Here is a 22,912-nt window from a genome sequence, read left to right on the forward strand (position 1 = left end):
CAAATATCCCCAATTATTGTTCTTGGTGTCTTAGAACAATAAACATGTATGTACCAATATGTCCGGGTTTAGTATCTGGGATGAGGCTTAGCCAGAATGTGTCTCAGTTAAGGTCTCTCAAGATATTGTATAGATTAATAGCCAGACTGCAGTCATCTCAAAACTTCATGAGCTTAAGGATCCTTTTCAAGCTCACTGATGTAGTCGCTGGCAGCCCTTACCCCTTTCCTACCCTGGTCTGTCCACACACTTAGCAACCCCTCACCCACATGGCCGCTGGCTTCTCCCAGAGGGAGAACAAGAATGAGTGACCAAGACAAAGCCCTGATGCTTTAATAAGGAAAGCTTTTAAGTGTCATCCTATTCCTTCCACCACATACAATTATTTAGAAGTGAGTGAATAGGTTTAGCCCATACTCAAGCAGAAGAGGTTATACAAGGGCGTGAATACAAGCGGGGCCATTTAGAAGCTGCCTACTGCATGGTTTCACGTCTCTATGTTAAGGGAACAGATGGATATCGAAATCACGCAAGAGAATTTTAGTTTTGGCTTTGTGGGCTATCTTTTTGATGTTTTTGGTTTGACTTTTGGAGGCAAACAGTTATCTCCTTAAAGAGAGACTGAAAAATTTGGTGGATAGTGTTAGGTGATGTGATTTATTCCAGGGTTGTGACTGTAAAGTAAGAATATACTCTGTGGTTGAGACACTAATGTTTTCATTCATCACGGAAGCTACAAGGTGATTTTCAAGCACACACATTTCCTTGTTGTTGTGGACAGGGAAATGGCAGTCAGACTATGGCTGGCGGGGGAGTATAAGATTTAGGGGGCTAGTCAAGGCATAAACGAGGGGTGCCCCTCTCTTGCCAGTGTCCCTGGCATGCGATCTTTTGCTTCCCCCATGTGACAGTTTTGCAGCTGGAGAAGCTGCTTCCTCATCCAGGGTCAGCTCCAAACCCTCCCTTTATTCTTGCTGGGAAATCCTCTTGAGCTTTTAACTGGAATTAAAACATTACTGAAAAGTCATCTGTCTCAAATCTCAGCCATGGTGCAAAAGATTGTCCTGTGAACTGATCTAGTTATGAAGGAAGTTTTTAAAATCATTGTTAAAAATAATTCTTTAAAATATAGCTTATGCTAAAATTTTTCAAAGTAAATTGGTGGAAAATATCATTGCAATGCTTGTTTTTGGTGTGAGTCAAACACAACTTAGTGACTGAACCATAATTATACATTTTACAGCACAGGGAACTATAACTATATTCAATATTTTGTAATAATCTATAAAGGAAAATAATCTGAAAAAAAATACATGTATGTATAGTTGAATCACTGAACTATAAACCTGAAACTAACACCACATTATAACTGAATTATTTTTCAACCAAATGTGTATATATTTAATTATAAAGACAAAACAATGTAATACAGTCACTATGAAGTTGGACAAATTGGTAAATTATTAAGTAACTGAAACCTACAGGAAGGGCCACATGGCCCCACAGTATCCACACAAGAAACTGCTGCTCCCTTGACAAGAATATAAGCTTCTGAGAATGACGGGCCATAGAGAAGTGAAGGAAAGAAACCCCTGCACTCATAAATTTTCAGCTCCCAAGCTTTCCCTACAGAGGAACACATTTTTATAAATCCTATTCTTTGGTTCTGAATCGTGTAGAGCCTCTGCAGGCCCAACTATATGCTAAAATGTAATGGGGCCAACATGACCCAGCCATGCAAATAATTTTTACAAAGAGGGCCTAAAACCAGCATTAACTAAACTGTGCAATATGCCAGAAATAGGATCCCATTTCAAGAATTAACCCACAGGGTCCTCAGTAATAAGTTAACCCTCTTCATGGAAAACCACATTTTTATTCACTCAAAGTATCAAAAATCAGTGATCTTTCTGAAGTGCCTGAGTTAGTCAGGGGAGGTATTTTCTAAGACCTTAAGCAAAAGTGGTTACATTCTCTTTTTTTCACTCCTTGCCATGTGAAAGGAAAAAAAAAAAAAAAACACCTTACATGTTATTACATCTAATGTTACATGGTAAAGCCTTGTAAAGATTAGAGTTTCTATTTTTTATTTTTTTATTATGGGAGATTGGTCCACACATTATCCCAGATTCATAGCAGGACTCATACATTATGTTAATATTTTCTAACTAACGGAGCATGAAGGACTCACACAGATACTTTCCAAAGCAATAAAACTCCAATTATTTTCTCTGAGCTATCATCTTAAACGTTTGATTTATACCAAAAGGAAACAAATCCTACTGCATGGGTAGCAGCCAGTTCAGAAAGCTGCACCAGTTAAACATTTCAAAATTTTGGAAATATCATCTGCCAAAGCAGCATGAAAAACCCTTAAACAGACAGAGGGGAAGGACCAAAAGACACTGCAGTTGAATCTCTCTTATCATAACACGAGACACAGAAGCCAAGAAACATTAACATTGTTTTTTTCAAAAGTTTGGACTTGTGTGTTGAGGCAGTCCAAGCACGGGTTGGAAAAGAATTTCCAGACATAGAGCATTTCAGAAAGTAGTGAGTTTATCAGAAACAAAGGACAGAGATAGTGTGGACACAGAGTACTGCAGGCCAGCCTCCCGGCAGCCCAGGGAGAGTCGACGTGCTTCACGGGTTAGGAGCCAGTGACCTCAGGGCAGATTCCTGCTGGAAGGCTGGCATTAGGTGATTGATCAGGTTGCTATAGAGTGACTCCCAGGCTGGGCATTTTTGCCTAATTTGGGGTCTGGAAGCCTTCTGGTGATGATCGGGGGCTTTTGGCAACAGTTACAAAGGGGCCCAGTCCGCTTTGGAGCTGACTTTGATCCTGGGCTCCACTTCTGTGGCTTTGGTACAAAGCCTTGCACTTGTGGCCTTGGAGCAAGACTCAAGATTCTATACATCATGTACTTATACAGACTAGGTTATCCATTGACCTTTGCCCTGGCATCTTAACTTTGAACAGTCCTATGGCATGAGAAACACTGGGCTGGAAGAAGCACAAGCTGGAATCAAGATTGCCGGGAGAAATATCAATAACCTCAGGTGTGCAGATGACACCACCCTTATGGCAGAGAGTGAAGAAGAACTAAAAAGCCTCTTGATGAAAGTGAAAGAGGAGAGTGAAAAAGTTGGTTTAAAGCTTAACATTCAGAAAACTAAGATCATGGCATCTGGTCCCATCACCTCATGGGAAATAGATGGGGAGACAATGGAAACAGTGTCAGACTTCATTTTTTTGGGCTCCAAAATCACTGCATATGGTAACTACAGACATGAAATTAAAAGACGCTTACTCCTTGGAAGGAAAGTTATGACCAACCTAGATAGCATATTAAAAAGCAGAGACATTACTTTGCCAACAAAGATCCATCTAGTCAAGGCTATGGTTTTTCCAGTGGTCATGTATGGATGTGAGAGTTGGACTGTGAAGAAAGCTGAGTGCTGAAAAATGGATGCTTTTGAACTGTGGTGTTGGAGAAGACTCTTGAGAGTCCCTTGGACTGCAAGGAGATCCACTCAGTCCGTCCTAAAGGAGATCAGTCTTGGGTGTTCATTGGAAGGACTGATGCTGAAGCTGAAACTCCAGTACTTTGGCCACCTCATGAGAAGAGTTGACTCATTAGAAAAGGCCCTGATGCTGGGAGGAATTGGGGGCAAAAGGAGAAGGGGACGACAGAGGATGAGATGGGTGGATGGCATCACCGACTCGATGGGCATGAGTTTGAGTAAACTCCGGGAGTTGGTGATGGACAGGGAGGCCTGGCATGCTGGAATTCGTGGGGTCACAAAGAGTCGGACACAACTGAGCGACTGAACTGAACTGAACTGATGGCTTGTGTTTGAGGATAAACATAAGCAGGTTTCCAGGAGAGAGAGTCCATATAATAGCTACCTGCTAAGACCACCACATACGAGAAGGTAAACCTCATTTAGAAGGCTTTCAACTTATTTCTAATCACTTTCCAAGAGTGCACACTGAATCAGAATATATCTATTGGTTGCAACCAATGGTTTCATTTCCCTCAACATGGAAGATACTTTTCAGTATCTTAGAAGGCAAAATGAATACATTTTATTATATAAAAGAAAACAGGCACCCATAACACTAAGCATACCTAAAATTTACTGAACATTTTTTATGTGCCAAGCTTTACCTTTATCTCCATTCATCCCCTTAGCAACTCTACAAGCTTGGAACTGGTATTATCAGCCTCATTTTACAGAAGCAAAGCATGGATATCAAGATGCTGACTAACTTGCTCAAGATTATTCAGCTGTTAAGTAGCAGGTAAGGGGACAAGGCAACCTTTTTTTTTTTTTTTTAACTTCAGAGTCTGATGTGAAAATTCTTAAAGAGATGGGAATACCAGACCACCTGACCTGCCTCCTGAGAAATATATATGCAGGTCAGGAAGCAACAGTTAGAACTGGACATGGAACAGACTGGTACAAAATAGGAAAAGGAGTATAGTATGTCAAGGCTGTATATTGTCACCCTGCTTATTTAACTTATATGCAGAGTACATCATGAGAAACACTGGACTGGAAGAAGCAGAAGCTGGAAACATATTGCCGGGAAAAATATCGATAACCTCAGATATGCAGATGATACCACCCTTATGGCAGAAAGTGAAGAAGAAGTAAAAAGGCTCTTCATGAAAGTGAAAGAGGAGAGTGAAAAGATTGGCTTAAAACTCAACATTCAGAAAACTAAGATCATGGCATCCAGTCCCATCACTTCATGGCAAATAGATGGGGAAACAGTGACAGACTTTACTTTTTGGGGCTCCAAAATCACTGCAGATGATGACTGCAGCCATGAAATTGAAAGACGCTTGCTCTTTGGAAGGAAGGTTATGACCAACCTAGACAGCATATTAAAAAGCAGAGACTTTACTTTACAAAGTTCCGTCTAGCCAAAGCTACGGTTTTTCCAGTAGTCTTGTATAGATGTGAGAGTTGGACTATCAAGAAAGCTGAGCACCAAAGAATTGATGCTTTTGAACTGTAGTGTTGGAGAAGACTCTTGAGTCCCTTGGACAGCAAGGAGACCCAACCAGTCCATCCTAAAGGAAATCAGTCCTGAATATTCATTGGAAGGACTGATGCTGAAGCTGAAACTCCAATACTTTGGCCACCTGATGTGAAGCACTGACTCATTTGAAAAGACCCTGATCCTGGGAAAGATTGAGGGCAGGAGGAGAAGGGGATGACAGAGGATGAGATGGTTGGATGGCATCACCTACTCAATGGACATGAGTTTGAGTGGACTCTGGGAATTGCAATGGACAGGGAGGCCTGGTGTGCTGCAGTCCATGGGGTCGCAAAGAGACAGACACAACTGAGCAACTGAACTGAACTGAACTGATAGGAAGAGCTGACTCATTGGAAAAGACCCTGATGCTGGGAAAGATCGAAGGTGGAAGGAGAAGGAGACGCAGAGGATGAGCGGTTTGGTGGCATCACTGACTCAACGGACATGAGTTTGAGCAAGCTCTGGAAGGTGGTGAAGGATTCAGAAGCCTGGCGTGCTGCAGTCCACAGGGCCGCAAAGAGTTGGGTGTGACTGAGTGACTGAACCACAACGAATATGTGAAGACATAAACACTTCAGAAGGCAAGAATCCAGTGTGCGTTTGTTGTTTGTTTGTTTATTGCACAGCCCTATAATAAAATCTTGGCATAATGAATTCTTAAGCAAAATAATACAAAAATCTATTAATATACAATAGTTTTCTTGTCTACCTATGTTCAACGTCACAATAAAAGCATTTAAAATATCACATAATTTCATTAAACATTCCAGATATATAAAGCACATTAGTATCGACAGTTTTAACTGTGAAACTGATCACACATTGTTATTAAATAAGGCAGGATCAAAGTTTCTTTTGTTTTATACAATATACTCAAAGTGCAGTAGATATTTGTCACATATCCTGGTTGCCAAGCATATTTTGAACACCCTGGGTGTTCCAGGGGAATTTCCCTGCATAAGGCAGGACCCTAGAACTCACTTTCACATCCTGGGATTTCAGTGTTAGAAATAACAAGCGTGGGACTTGATTTGCACAGAGAGACATGTGATATAATTCTCACAGATTAGATTCATCCATGAGAGCCATGGATTTAGAAGTGAGTGGGTTGAGCAAGAAGGCATTGGAGACAAAGATGAACATTGGTTTGGGTTCTGGGTTTGGAGACTGATTTCCTATGGACAGCAGCAGCCACTGTGGAATATAAGAGTTTCTGTTCCCTCACCAGGAGAGTTCCATCATGGGATTAACAGCTTTGTCTCTAGCGCATGGCATCTAGCCTGATACTTCTAAGAACCCCGAGTTGGGGTTCAAGTTCTGGATACAAGGGGAGTGAACACATGCCACCCTGCCTTCCTCCATGAGAACAACTACAAAAAATGCACAGGTTTAATATGCCACCCTTGGAGGACTCTGAAAAGTGCACATAACAGGTGGGCAGAGGAAATGACCTAGAATTCAAAGTATCACCAAATGTACCATTTGGTACATCTGGACCATTCCTTCCCTTCTCTTTGGAACCAAGATGAGCCCTCCTGGACTTGTTGCTTCCTATATGAGCACTTCTAAGACTCCGGGTTATAAATGGAAGTGGATTGCAGCCACTAGGTTTGTGTAATTTGTTATGAGCAATAGAAAAGTAATGCAAACACATAAGTAAAGAACTTTGACATAATGCAAAAACTGATGGAACTAAAAGGAGAATTAAAGATGTTAGTCTCTAGTTGAAGACTTCAACACTCCTTTCTCAGTAATAGATAGAATTAGTATATAGAAAACAAGTAAAAATATGTCAGAACTTAACCTTGAGATTTGCCATTTATTCATATTTAAATGATGAAGGCTTTCAACTCAGTCCTTGGAAGAAGGAATAGATGGATCTGGACACCCAAATGAAACTTCTGTTATATAAGAAACTAAGACTTGGGGATTTTTGTTGTTCTTAATACAATAATAGCTAGCATTTCTTGGTCAGTACAGTCCATCAGTGGGGTACTATTTAAATAAGGACAAAACATTCACATAATAACATTCAATATGAACATGAGATAAATGAGAAAGGTCTCATACTGATGTGGACTGATCTTGAAGATACATTGCTAGTTGCAAAAGATATGGTACAAAAGAAAGTAAACATCAGCTAGCAGGACACATGTTTGTGCTATAAGCACACATGCTCATGATTAGCCCGGGAAGGCAAGTAAATTGACACTTTGGGGGACATACCTGGGTGCCAGGGAATGAAGTTAAGAGGGAGATTTTCAGTGCACACCCTATTTGTGCTTTCTGAATTTTAAACCTGGGGAGATTATTACCTTTTCAAATATCAACACCTAATTTTATTTTCTAAAAAATCAGTGTTATCCTGATCATATTTAAAACTACATTTATAGAAAAGAGAGGAAAGAGAAATAAACTAGTGTGCTACTTTTAAAATTTTCTGACTCCTTAATATTTAGTCCACATACTTTTCCATATTTTCCATGTTGTCTAGAATAAACTTTAAAAATAAATTTATGAATTTATGTTTTATAAAATAAAGTATATTTATTATGCTCAAATTCTTTGCTTAAAGAGTACACTTTAATTCCTTCTTTGGCATTCCAGATTTTGCATCACTTATACCTAATCTATCATCCTAACCCACCTAATAAGCCTCCTATTATAATCAAATGGAAAAACTTCCTCTTTCCTGGAATACATCTTGTATATTCTTGCCAAAGAGCTCAGACACACTATTTCTCAAGAAAAAAAAAAAAATCACACACACACACACACACACACACACACAAACTTGTTTCTTTCAGAGATTAAGGCATATAATAATGAAAAAGAAAAGAACAAGACCAAGTTGGAATGTAGACACTTTGCAACTGACATTCACCAATGTGTCTTGTTGTTAAACATCATGTTTAAACATAAGGTGAACTATTCAAGCTTGTGTATACCTCACTGAAATTATTATGTAATTATACACTATTACATAATTATATAAAATCTTTACAAATTTTACTGTTTATAAGAACCTATATCTCATTTGAATTTTCCAATTTTTATTATTAATAATTAGTACACCCGTATGCTAAATGTAAAATGATTGATTTTGCCACGGAAACTATTTGATTATAAGAGCATATTACTCATTAGCAAGGAAACTTTTAGGAACACAGATGCTGGAATTATTTTTTAAGTTTTGCCAGACTAAGATTTCAATTTTCTCAACCAATAGTCATCACTGATAACTCAGTTTGGAACCTGAATGACCCTCACTACTCTTCCTAGGAAGTTCTAAAAAAAAGGCTGCTTAGCAGAAAAAAAGGGAACTCTTTTTACACTGTTGGTGGGAATGTAAATTTATAAAACCACTATGGAGAATGGTATGGAAATTCCTGTAAAAACTAGGAATAAAACGGCCATACGACCCATATGCCCATTATCATATATTAATGCATACATACGGAATCTAGAAAAATGTTACTGATGAGCCCTTTTACAGGACAGGAATAGAGATGCAGATGTAGAGAATGGTCTTGTGGACACAATGGGGGAAGGAGAGGGTGGCAGGAATCGAAAGAGCAGCGTTGACATATGTACACCATCATGTGTAAAATAGAAAGCTGGTAGGAAGCTACCACATAACACAGCTGGTGACGTAAAAGGGTGGGAAGGGTGACGTAAAAGGGTGGGATGGCGTGGGGGGTGGGACGGAAGCCCAAGAGGAAGGAGATACATGTATACTTATGACTGATTCACACTGTTGGATAGCAGAAACCAACACAACATTGTAAAGCAATTACCCTCCAATTTAAAAAAAAAAAAAAGGTAGTTTAGCCTAGTGGGCTCCAAGGCCACATTGATATACATACTAATATACAAACTTCCCAGGAAGTCATTGTCCAAATAGAAAGTGTTTCTCATGCTAACAAGATTTTAGAGTCAGTTTGAAAGTCCAGAGTTTTCCAACTGCCTCCTGGTAGGTCCTGTGTACTGTCAGAGAGAGGAAATTGGGTCTCTTTGTGGGAAATCCAGCTGTTCTCAGCATTTTATATGGTGATTGTCCTCTTCCTGTGTTATACAATTATCAAACTTAAAAAAAAAAACACTGCCCATATAAAGATAAATGATGCAGTGCAAAATATATATATATATTTATTATATTTATATGTATATATATTAAACCAAGTTAGAAATAACAGTTTAAACTGTACTAGGGCAAATAGCTTGTGAGAAGACAGTAAAGAGCCATCAACAGAATGAAACAAACAAATAAACAAAACAAGAAATGAAATACCGATGAAAACATAGGAGTAGAAACCAATCACATTAAAATATTTGCAAAATCACTCATACACAACAACTTTGGCTTGAGTAAAGTGTAACAGAGAACTCTATATTAGTGATGATATCACTTGGGGGATAATAGTAATAAAAATAATAAAATTGCAGTGCTTGTGATAATATGTATTGCATGCTCATTGTATCAGGTATCTTCCAAGTTTTTCAAATGTAATTTAATTCTAGCAGTCACACTGTGATATTGTGTGGTCAGCTTTGGTTTTGCCATTTTACAGGTGAAGTGCATCCTTAGTTGCTCAGCCCTGTCCAACCCTTTTCTACCCTTTGAACTATAGCCCACCAAGCTCCTCTATCCATGGGATTTTTCAGGCAAGAATACTGGACTAGGTTGTGATTTTCTTCCTCCAGGGGATCTTTCTGATCCAGGGATCAAACCCGTGTTTCTTGCATTGTGCACAATTCTTTATCCAAAGCTTAAAAATATTCAGAATGTCCATATGTATAAGAGAGGTAATAAATGTCAAAGGTAAAACTCAAAATCCACACTATTAAGTACTATACATGCATATATGTATAGTATACATACTGTTAACATCTATGAATACAAATAGAATAAAAATAGATTCATAAGTTTGAGAGTGATGAGGGAGGAAAGCGATTACTTCAAAAGTTACTGGTATTTCACAATGTTTGTACATGAAAATGATCTGGATATATTATGACCATCTTCAAATTATTCTCACAACATCATCATTTTTATACATCCTAACTCCATCAAGGACTTTAGTGAATAAATCAGGTACCTTTTCAGGAAAAGTGAGGTGCCCCATGACTCATTCTGACCTCTATTTATAAATGAAATACCTAATCTAAAATGGAATGGATAATTTGAAAGCAATTGATCTAGGTCACAAGAATACCTCACTGAAATGTAATGAAATACAAAATCATGAAAAGCAAGGAAAAGATAAATGTGGTACATTTAGATTCCATGTTATCCTTTCATTGCTTTTCATGATTTTGTATTTCATTTCACTTCATTTTTACATTTCTATTTATTTATGTTTGGCTGTGCTAAGTCTTCATTGCCGCATGGGCTTTTTTCTCCAGCTGCAGCAAGCAAGGGCTATTCTCTAGTTGCAGTGCCTGAGCTTCTCACTGCAGTGGTTTTTCTTGTTATGGAGCACTGGCTCCAAGCTATGGGCTTCAGTAGTTGAAGCACATGGTCTTCAACTTCAGCAGTTGTGGATTCCAGGGTCTAGAGCACAGGCTTGATAGTTGTGGCGCATGAACTTAGTTGTTCTGCTGCATGTGTGATCTTCCCGATCAGGGATTGAACCCTTGTCTCCTGCATTGGCAGGCGTATGCTTTACCACTGAACCACCAGGGAAGCCCTCTCTATAGTATTATCATACTTGAAATGTTATGCAAATGAGCTAGGCAACCATACCTTTGTGATAAACATGGTCTTTGTGAGGCAACTTTTCCCAATTTTGGGCTCTGCATGTGTTAGACCATGGCAGTGTGACTCTAAGATTGCATCCAACAATTTTAGCAAGAATAATATGACCTATGAGAAAAATTAGGGCTTGGGGTTCTCAAATGAGCTGAAAAAGAGAAAGTTAAGAGGGGAATTATTATTATTAGAGGGTAATATCCAACAGCTGTTCTCTTTTTCCAGTGAACCAGGAGGAAGAGGAGACAGGCTTCAATTGTGGCAAGAGAAATTTAGACTTGACATCTGCTGAGTTGACATAAAGACTTCATATTTTTAGAAGTTAAAAAAAGGAGAAGAAAAAAAATCTATGAGTTAATGTTTTAAAATATTTGTAAAGAATTTCATATAAAACAAAAACCCACTCTCTCCAATGCATTCTCCAGGAAGGAAACAAAAACATTCACTTGTGCCTAAGTAGTATTTTTTGTTATATCATCTGATAATATGCTAAATGAATACTTTGATTTAAGTACTTAAATGAAAATTTCCATGTAAACATAGGCATAAAGTAGAACATAGAATTAATACAGATTTAGCATAGAATGTACTCAAAAGTATTTACAGGCAGTTTTGAGAATAAATTTTTTATTTTCACAGAAGCAAAAGAAAAAATGGAAACATTTTTATCTGGTCTATTCTTATTCTTTCAGATTACACTGATACTAACACGGCTTGTAAAAAGTTTTGTAAAAACTTCATAAAAAGTTTTCATTCTTGGACTAAATTATGAATCTTCTCAGGTGTCAGTGGCTATGTTCTAGCTGACTAATGTATGCTGGATTTCTTTTTAATGCTGTGATGACTAGTTATCTTATTGTGATTCTTTGAAACCTAAATTCCTAAGCCATTTGAAAGGTCAACAATATGAAATAATAAGTGGCAAATGAATTTAGGCAAGAGATATACATACTGAGAGTCACTGGCTTTGTTTCTGTCTTGCAACAACCTTTCTGAAACACTTAAGACTCCGTTAATAGATCTGACCTAGTTATGGGATTCTTTGGGTGTGTGCATGTGCTCATTTTATTATATCTACATATAAAATAAAATAGGAATGTTTTTATTTATTGCTCATTTGAGAATTGTTAGTTATGCAATTATTCCATTTACATATCAAAGTCTCCAGTTCCTGAACTATAGTCCCTGGAGTCAAGAACTGAATGCTTATACCACCTCAGCCAATTTTGCCTGAAGGTTGCTCTTATGTGTTTAATTACTTCTACATATTTAAGGCATATGCTTTCTGAGAAGGCACACTACATATTTTCAGAATTTCATCACTCAAGGCCACAGCTGGTTAATACCAAACACCACTCATTTCCCAAGTTTTAATGACTATCAAAGTGCAATTCTGCATGTCAGAGAAACAATATTCTTATGCTCATTTAAGGTACAACATAAAAACAGGCAAAAATAAACAAAAAACAAGGTGCTACCTTGCAACTACTGTAAAGTACTGACAATCCAGAGATGTAGCAGATGTTCCTTCAATTCCTTTTTTTATCAGAAAAGCAAAATAGCATTAACATTCAAACAGATGCCTTCCAAAATTTTGACACTTATTAAAAATCTGTGAAGGCTAAGTTCATTAAATAACCTTGCACTGAGGAAGTGCTGATGGCAATAGCCTAAATGTCTGGCTTTTCTTCACCCCTTCTGCATGGCCCATTTCCAAACATTTCCCTCACTCACTGCACACATTTGCCTAAACTTAATAACGTCAGCGCAGGGACAGCCTGGGACTGACTGTGGAGACTAATCTTTACAGCACCTGAAATATTCAAAGTCATATAATTCTCATACACTTACAAAAAGTGCTTGAGACAAACACCATGGACCCAAACTCTCCAGTTGGCAAAATATTTAAGTTGTCCACTATGTTTATACAAGAACCAAAAGTGAAATCTTGTTTTCAAGAATATAAAGAGTTTCTTAACAAAGGAAATAGAGAAACAATTCAAACTGCCTATCTTGATTGAAATTAAATTCATAAGAGATGGTTCCCATATGCAAGGAAAAGTGCTTTGTCTGCTTTTGTATTCGCATGGTACTTGGGGCCTATTTATGACTTCATATACTTGAACACAATGGCACTTAGCACCTAGGTACAATGGTGGGGAGAGGTGGTATTATGGCAGATATAATCTGAGTGTTAGCAAATGTCATCTAATTGCTATTTCCTAGGCTTTATCAAACCCAGATAATAGAAAAATTAAATGATATGACTTTATAAAATATGTTCCATATAATACTTTTACAGCCTGAGATATACTGTGAGGAGAAATTTACTGCATCCAAACTCGCACAGCTAAATCCAACACTGTTTTTCTTATAATACTAAAAACTACTGGTACCTAAGGGCTGCTATTTTATTTTTAATATTTATTTTACTTTATTTATTATCACTTTTTAATTTATTTGGCTGCTCCATGTCTTAGTTGTGGCTTGCCAGATCTTCAGTGTTTGTTGCAGCATGCAGAATCTTTATTTGCAGGATGCAGACTCTTAGTTGTGGCCTGTGCGATCTAATTCCACGACCAGGGATTGAACCTGGGTCCTCTGCATTGAAAGCATGGAATCTTAGCCACTGGACCATCAGGGAAGTCCCTGGGCTGTTATTTCAGAGTCAAAAGAATCTTTGAGGGGTCTCTCATTGCGAATTCTGTTACAGTCATTCTTTGATTTAAATATGGCATGTTTTAATGTGCCACAGAATGCTATAATCCTACTTTAGACTATCCCTGCTCTCAACTGGTTGCATAGAAAGGAATTTATTTTGCCAAAGAACCTAATCACATCTATTTACAGCTTGATCTTTAGTAACTGAGAGCAAGTGGGGAGACTTGACAAGACCGCAGAGGTGTGGGTGGACATGGGGTACATGTCTCTCCTCAGATGCATCAGGAAAACACCTTCAGACACAGACGGTCTTTAAGAATAAAAGCTGAGAGCACGCAGGAGTACCTGACCACTGGAGAAGAACACAGAGACCTACACAAAACTCGGGAGGATGAAGGAAAATGGGAGAGGAAGGAGAGAGCGACCAGGCCTGGACTTGCCCCTGGCGGAGGCGTGGGGGGCCCTGAAGCAGGGATCGGATCCCCACATGCGGGCAACTGTTTGGGACAGAGGGGAAGCATTTGAGGCTCTTGGAGAGCGAAGCTGCTGATCTGTGACAGTCTGAATGGAATGAGAATCACACAGACAAGCCTTCCCCCAGCCCTACATAACCCCAGATGGGGACGCACGTCCCCTAGAAAGCGCGCGGCTGGGAGCTGGAGCGCAATCGCAGGGCGGAGCCGCTGTTGCCGTGGGGAGACGGCCCACGGGGACGTGACGGAGGAGATGGTGGTGGGAAATGCCTGCGGTGGAGAAGCAGGTGGCTGTGGAGCCTCGGGGGTCCCGCTGAGTCCCGTGCCGGGGGCGGAGCCATCACTGTAGACCCCAAGGAGCGTGGCTCTTGGGGTGCCTGGTGTGTTGAGCAACAGAGAAGGGCCCGGGCTGGGGGGGCCCTTTAAGTATCTGAATGGGCCAAGCAACAGAGAAGGGCCCGCCAAATGGGCCCTCTGACCACCAGCTGCCAAGGGCTAGAGGAAGACTCTACTAGGGCCATAGCTTCCGTGGCAGAGGCAGTCCGTGTCCCTGAACACTTGATGCCATCAGGGTCCCCTCAGTCCAAGCAGAGCCGTGCCACCTCCACGCTCAATCCTCACTGGGGCAGAATTGTTAGAGGCTAGGAAAAACCGTAATTGCACCATATCTCCTGGACAATAGCCACTGGCACTCCTGCGTATTCCCCATGATCCAAGCAACCGTGCCACCTCCACACTGGAGCCCCACTGGGCCGGAGCTGGCAGAGCCTAGACAAGACCCTAAGAGCACCTTATCTCCTGCTGCCCTAGTCCTGGCTACCCTGCATGCCGGGTGCTGCCAGAAGTCCTGCGGCCCAGGCAGATGTGCTACTTCCACACCCAGTTCTCACTGGGGCAGGCCCAAGTCCTCCAGGTCAACCTCAGGAGCAAACCTCTGTGGACCAGTCCCTTGCAGAACTGGAGATAAAACCAGAATTGAAACCCAGTGGCAGTATGGCTAAGGACGAGGACCCAACATCTTCCCACCAGCTGAAAAACTGCAGATTAAATCCACATGATCAACTAGCAGACTCTGTGCCTATGGAATACATAAAAAGACAGTAAGAGCTCCCACAAAAGAAAACGCACTCCATCTGGCGGCTGTGGACCTTGGAAGCAAGAACACGCAGGAGGAGGACCAGATTAGAGTCTGAGCTGTCCACACAGCAGGTCCAAAGACCAGCCCAGTACTGGAGGGCATTTAAGGGAGGCAAGGTGGACTGTGACGTACAGCCAGGGAAAGGACCCTGATGGTTGAGAATCAAGAAAAACATTTTTTATTATTCTTATATTTTGACTTGCTCTATACTTTCCCTTTTCACTTTAATGCATTGGAGAAGGAAATGGCAACCCACTCCAGTATTTTTGCCTGGAAAATCCCAGGGACGGCAGAGCCTGGTGGGCTGCCATCTATGGGGTCGCACAGAGTCGGACACGACTGAAGCGACTTGGCAGTAGCAGCATAGTTGCTTCTGCATTTTTTTTTGTTTTTCTTTTTTCCTCTGTTGCCACAATTGTTGATTTTATTAGTATTATTAAATCCATTTTAAGCTTTTGAGAATTTTTTTTGATAGTCACACTTTGTATTTCCTTTATATACCTTTGCTTCTACATTGGCCTTTTGCAGCTCTGTGGGTTTTTTCTTTTCTCTTTAATTTAATTTTTAAAATTCATTATTTTTATATTTATTCTTTAGTTTGCTTTTCTTACTCTTTTCCTGTCATAGTTATTCTTTCTATAAATCTTTTTTATCTACCTCTATTTGACTTGCTTTTCTAGTCTTTCTTTCTTTTCTTCCTTTTCCTTCTTTTTCTTCCCACTTAGGTTGTTTTGTTTTCTTTGCTTTATTTCCCAGTTGGCACCTTGCTTTGGTTTTGTTTTCCGATTTGTTCTTTAGTCAGTTTTGTTTTTAACTGGTTTATATCATTTTTGATTTCCTTTTCTCACTGGGTCAATTTCTTGTACTTTCTTTTTGGGGACTGTTTTGATTTTGTTTATTTTTGCATGTGTGTGTGTGTATTCCATTGTTTTTGTTATCATTTGCCTGATTTTGTATTTACCGTTTGTCTGGGGCTTTTGTTTCTTGCTTTTGTGTGTTTGTTTTAATCCCCTTTGATGCAAACACTTGTGGAAGCCCAGTTCCTCAGCCAGAGATTGGTCCCTGAGCCTTTGGAATGGAAGCACTGACTCCAAGACCCTAGACTGTCAGAGAACTCCTAGCCCCAGGGGTTACTGATTAGTGAGAACTCCCACAAAGGCCTCCACCTGCATTACCCAACCAGCAGCACACAGTGCAGGATGCCTCACACAAACAGCAAATGCGACAAACACAAAAATCCAATCATCAGGAGACAGGATTACCACCTCACACGGCCCTGCCCATCACTGAGGGCAGAAACCAAAAGGAAGGAGGAGTTTGACCTTGAAGTTTAGGAAAAGAAGACCTCAAACACATTAAGTCAGAAAAAAAGAGAAGAAAAGGCAGTGAAACATTGCCCAAATGAAGGAACAAGGTAGAAACTCACATAAAACTCACATAAAGATAGACAAACTACCTGGAAAAAGAATTCATAGTGAGGATAGTAAAAATGATGCAAAACTTCAAAAATGGAATGGAGAAAATGCAAGAATGAATTAACACATTTAACAAGGACCTAGAAGAAATTAAGAATAAGCCAAGAGACAAACAACACAATTACTGAAATTAAAAATACTCTAGAGGGAATCAATAGCAGAATAACTGAGGCAGAAGAATGGATGAGTGAGCTGGAAGACAGAATGGTGAAAATAGCAGCTGAATAAAGGAAAAAGAATGAAAAGAACTGAGGATCTTCTCAGAGGCCCCTGGGACACATTAAACACACCAACATTTGATTATGCAGGTCCTAGAAGAGAAAAAGAAAGTACCTGAGAAAATTTTTAAAGAGGTTATAGTCAAAAATTTCCCCAGCTTGGAAAAGGAAATAGTCAAATCCAAGAGGCGAAGAGTGTAAGCATGAAGCAACCTTCAAACGATCATATCACAGGGGCAATGCTCTCTTTCTGAAGGCCATTGACATGAATCTTGTCTTATCTTCACACTTATCCCATAAGGTAATGACAGAAGGCATATGTTTTAGGCATCTTGGCTAACTCACTGCTTCCACCTGTCATGTAAGTATAAGGACTTAATATTACGACTTAATATTAGGATGTAATAATAATAACAAGGACAATCCTTATTAAAATTGTAAGGATCAATATCTGATCATGATGGCACTACTGATGACAGTGATGACTTATCTGCAGGCCCTCAGTGAGACTATGTTTTTATACCAGAGAGACAGAGGCACAACCCAGCCTCCAGACACTCCCCACAACGCCAAGCTGAAAACACCTACATGGTATGTTATCAGCCAGAAAGCTACTGTATATGAAGAGTTATTAATGGCTCTGGATCAGGACATCATCACATGCATGACTGGTATTTTGAGAGTCAAGAGCTGTGACTGAGATAATGTTGCTGAACACAAGTTCATGTGCCTGATGAAAAAAGCACAAAGTGTTAAAATATAAAAGGAACAGACCTAATACAGAGCCCAATTTGTTCTTCCCAATTACAAAAATACTAATAAGTTGGGATTTACATACTTGGCGTGATCTGATATATTAGCTCTGGAAAGGTCATTCCTAATTTATCCTCGCTTTTCTTTTCTAAATCCTTTATCATTATTCCTCACCTGATTAAAAATGGAGATATACCTGTGAAGACTTTCAAATTTACCAGGAACAGGAAAAGACCAACGGCACAAACTCTGGAGCTTCAAGGTAGTTTATTAGGTGCACGAGAAAAACAGCATGTGGAATAAAAGCAAACACAGGGGATAAATAAAAAATAGAAAAGAATTCTTAATAAATAAAATAAAAAGTAAATTCCTGGAAAGTTGATTTATGGTCTTGAGGGCGCATGCACAAGGACTGGAAGTAAGGTGATAATGAAATGAACTTGTGTTGTCAGGATTAGAGCCTGTCACACCCAACTTGCGTAGTGATACTGAGCAAAAAGGAAAAGAAGCCACAAAGAGAAGGTGGCTGTTTTCATGGGATGCAATCTCATTCTCTGTCATTTAGCTTAAAAACAGTTTTCTATTGTTTAGAAAAACAACAGCCATCTCACTGGCTTTTCAGTTTTTCCCTGTCCTTGGAAGGTACAAGTTTGAAAAAAGACACAAACCTTCCCCAGAATTCTCTGTATTAACTAGTTAGAAAACAGATGAGTGGGTGGGGGGACAGGAGAATGGACATGAGTGGACAATCCCCAGCACATAAGTATTATTAAATATTTTTTAGTGTTTTCCGTGATAAGTTGAGTGTAGTTTCTCCTGTGAATACCCACTGCCAGGGCATACCATGCACCTTACTCCCTGGACCCCAGTGCCCGTGTGTTCTCTAGGGCACTGCTTTGACGCTAATGGGCACAGGGTGGGTAAGGTGCAGGCTCTGATTTAGGAGGCCTGGGTTGCCAGGAGATGCTAATGTTACTGGTCCAGACATGACACTGTGGGTAGTGCTACTTCACAACTCACATTAGCTTAAAACTGAAGGTTTTAATAGCACCTGCCTACAAGCTACACAATAGATTGCAAGAAAGCAGTTGAGTATTTTCCCTAAACTAAACTTCAAATGAGGACTTTCAGCCTCAAAGACTAAGATCACACTCTAAGTAGATAATAGTATCAAAGTGACTCATTCCAGACATACTGTAATAAGCAGTAGCCCTGCAATATCTGAAGACAGATAGTAAGCAGGTAGTTTCACAATGGAGTCTTTCAGCAAACATGATGAAATTATGAAACTGAAGGCTGTCTACTTACACACTAGAGGGCTACAGAACTATGATTTTTTTGCCAAATGAGTCTTAGCAGCGGTTTTCTTGATTTTCAGGTAAAACCCTACATCCCTGTCTGTAGTTAATATCCAAACGTATGAAACAGATCCATGGGAGAGAAGGTAACTTTTTTCAGAGTGTCCTTGTGCAATGATGCTAGGAAGGTTATAAAGACCTCTGGGAAAGCCCTCTGGTGTGAAAACAACTTTTCCAGGAAAAATGCCCTGTTACATTAGACCAAGCCTGAAACTAGAGTTTCACACATAAAACAAACCACAAATGAGTCTGTGCTCCTCAATATTGGTTTTCAACTCAATTAACTCTGCCCTTCCAGTCCATTGACCACACTGCCAACAGTAATTTTGCTTAAAGATCACATTTCTGACATTGCTCTGTGCCCAATAAAGCCTTTAGTGCTTTCCACTGTTTTAGAAAAATAGAACATTTTTATTAATACAATGTTTAAGATTTAGAATTAAGCATGCATTCTAGCATATCCTGTGACAGAAATCTCTTGACAACTCTGTTTTAGGTTCTTGAACTCCAAAATAAAGACATGCAATTCAGTTGAAAGTAATGTAGAAGAAACTATTTAAGTTTTTGTCAAAATGATTATTTGGTAAGAAGTGAATCGAGTCACTTTTTTCCTCACAAACCACTTAACTTTGAAGCATCACTGAGAAGTTTTATAATCTCTTCTGAACTTTTATTCAGAATTTTTGTTGGTTTTGAAGGATTGTATACTTTTTTGATTTTTAAATTTGATTTTCATTCAAATATTATTATCCTCACAAACCACTTAACTTTGAAGCATCACTGAGAAGTTTTATAATCTCTTCTGAACTTTTATTCAGAATTTTTGTTGGTTTTGAAGGATTATATACTTTTTTGATTTTTAAATTTCATTTTCATTCAAATATTATTGTTTTCCCTATTTGTATTAGTCATACTAAGTTAGTTTATAAATCAATATGTGTCTATATGCAAGAGTAATAAAGTGTGAGCTCAGTAGAAATACAATAAAATAAAAAGGCATACCTCAAAAATATTAACTCATTAATATTATCAGAACAGTTTCAATAAATTGAAAAATAGGGAAAAGTAGGAAGGGGCTAGATAAGATAATCCTTCTAAATAACAGATACTTTGCTCTAATTTCTTTGCTGATTCCATTCAATTATTGCTGTTATTGTTGTCCAGATTACTTAAATATAAACTAAAATATTACGGTTCTATCATAAATATAAGGAAATTGCCAGATATAAGAAGAATATTAAAAAGTTATAAAGTTGTTCAATGTCAACCTTAATCTATGCCTACTTTTATATACTTCCAAATATATTTCTATTCATCTAAACATGAATTTATAAAATGGAGTGGCTTTGTCAAGGTACCATGATAAATATTTTACTTATATAACCTCGTAAAATCCTCACAACAACTTCAAGGGTAGGCATCATCCCCATTTGTCAGATGAAACAACTGAGGTTTAAAGACATTGCAAATTATCCCAGTATGTTGTTAGGCTGTAATTTATTTAGGTAATTCTTTGTTCTTGGAAATGTCACCTGTAAATAGTGACAATTTTACTTCTTCCCTTCCAATCTAAATGTCTCTTCTTTTTCTTGTCTGATTGTTGTGGCTAGAACTTCTAATATTCTGCTAAAGTGGTGAGAGTGGAAATCTTTGTCTTTGTTCCAATTTTTTAGAGGAAAAGCTACTAGCCATTGGCTATAATGCTTATAGCCATTGTCTATAAAAGCTATTAGCCAATGGCTATAAAGCCATTGACTATGATGTTATCTGTGGATTTAACATAAATGATCTTTATTATGTTGAGATATGTTCCCTCCATACCAACTTTGATGAGAATTTTGTCATGAATGGATGTTGAAATATGTCAAATGATTTTTCTGCATGTATTGAATGACCATGTGGTTTTTATCTTTCCTTTCATTAATGTGGTTCTAGCACATTGAGGATATTGAATGACCTCCCTGGAATAAATCCCACTTAATCATGGTGTATTATACTTTTTATATATTGTTGAATTCAATTTGCTAATATTTTAAAAATAATTCCTAATTAGAATAAATGTACAATTCATAGAAAAATAAATTTGACTATTAAAATATAGTATTCTAGGGAATAAATATGAGTAATATAACATTTCCAATTATATTAAAATTTTTTAAATTACCTCACTACTGGTAAAGTTCAAATGAATTATCTTTAGGAAAAATGGCAGTGATTATTTTGAAAACAATACTATAAATATATTTGAAGTATTAGATTTATTACTCCACTTTTCTATTAGAGCACTGAACAATGAACAACAACAACAATGCTTGTTTAGGTCACAGGTGACTTTATTTAAAAGCCAGGTCAAATCAGGTTTAAATGTTGCATGGAAATGCTGTCTTCTATCTGAATTCTCAATCCATGATAACTGGTTTGTATATGAAACCTATTGACATGTTAGAGAAACTCAGAATAGTAAAAGCATTCCTTCATGAATTGCTTATTTTATTTTTTAAAATGTTGACTCAATTTAAGTAATTGTTCCTTAAACCAAGAAAGATATGCAAAATGCTTTAGGTCTTTTTTTACGAATCAGACATATTTTATTTCAACCTATATGTATATAATTAAATATAATTTTCCATTTTAATATGAAGCCTTAATTACTTAACAAAAACAATAAAGATGCATCCCATAAATAATGTCAATACCCTCTAACATTAGTCCTTGGCATGAGCCTTTGTTTCAATCTCTCATGGGCAATGCACCAAATCTACACTCCTGATAGTTATGCCACCCTTCAGAAAATTTAAAAATCATTCTTTGGCAAGTTCCTTCGGTGACAGCTTCCTCTTTCTCTTCGTGTTCTCAATATACTCTGCACTGCAGTGCTATGAATCATTTTTCAACAGTCTTGCTGCCTATTGTAGATATTGTTATCTCCTCTCTGAAACCTGAAATGTCTTAGGTTTATAGATGAATTTGATCACCACCTTTGCCATCTGATTTTAACACACTCAAGTGACTTACTCTACTGGCCTTTATATAATTTATATAGTGTATATAAATTATATAAAGGAACAAAATCAAAGCATTTCATGGATATTAATATTGTGAAGATTTATATTTTTTATCTAACTTACACCATTTGTAGAATAAAATGAGGAGCATTACCTCCATGAAACATGAGAGGACAAATGATCCGTTCATGATTTTAGGGAAGAAGACATTTATTTGTTCCTAATCCAGCCCGTAGAAAAATATTTCCTCTTCTTTTATGTGGCCTCAATGAAGTAAAAACATCATACTCCAAGCAAAGAAATCATGGCAGGAGCCCTCATTCTTGCGAGCTGGTGTTAATACAGAAGAGAGGCTTCGTGGCTGGAAGGCCGCCGTGATGTTAACCAGGCCAGGGGGCTGGGAGGTGCTGAGAGGGGTCCTGCAGGCAGCAGGCCACAGGAACGCAAACCTCCCACGGAGCCAGGAGTGGGGCCAGCAGGTGGCCCTGCCGTAGCATCTGATGCCCACCCACTTCTGGGCTCCAGCTTCGGAACACCTGGAAGACTTCTGGTGCTTCTCACTGCGGAGAATGCAGGCCACACAGTGTTCCTTCCTATGAGAAAATCACCATCAAAATAGGTGTCTTCTGTACAGGTCACCTTTCCGATGCAAAGAAATAGGGCATTTACCTTTGATTGCATGGTAGTTTAGTCTCTCGTAGTGTCCATATATTATTTCAGCATTTTACAAAATGCATTTTTTTTTTTTTTGGTATTTTCATGACTGACCAATACATTCATAAGGGAAGAAACATGTTCTTCCAGTTCTCTTGTGATTAACATTTTGTACTTTTGAGATATTTCTGAGTGAATAAATTGAGAAATAACTGAATACACCTTTTCAAAATGAAGTTATAGAAAATAAACCTATAACAGGAGAAAGTGTCAGAGTTTGGAATTATTTTCTGAGGCCTGAATCTAAAGCCTAAACTATTTGTAACTGTAATTCTACCTGGAAGTGCACACACCCAGATATATACATACATA

Source organism: Odocoileus virginianus, chromosome 27, assembly GCF_023699985.2.
Source record: "Odocoileus virginianus isolate 20LAN1187 ecotype Illinois chromosome 27, Ovbor_1.2, whole genome shotgun sequence".
Taxonomy (NCBI): Eukaryota; Metazoa; Chordata; class Mammalia; order Artiodactyla; family Cervidae; genus Odocoileus; species Odocoileus virginianus.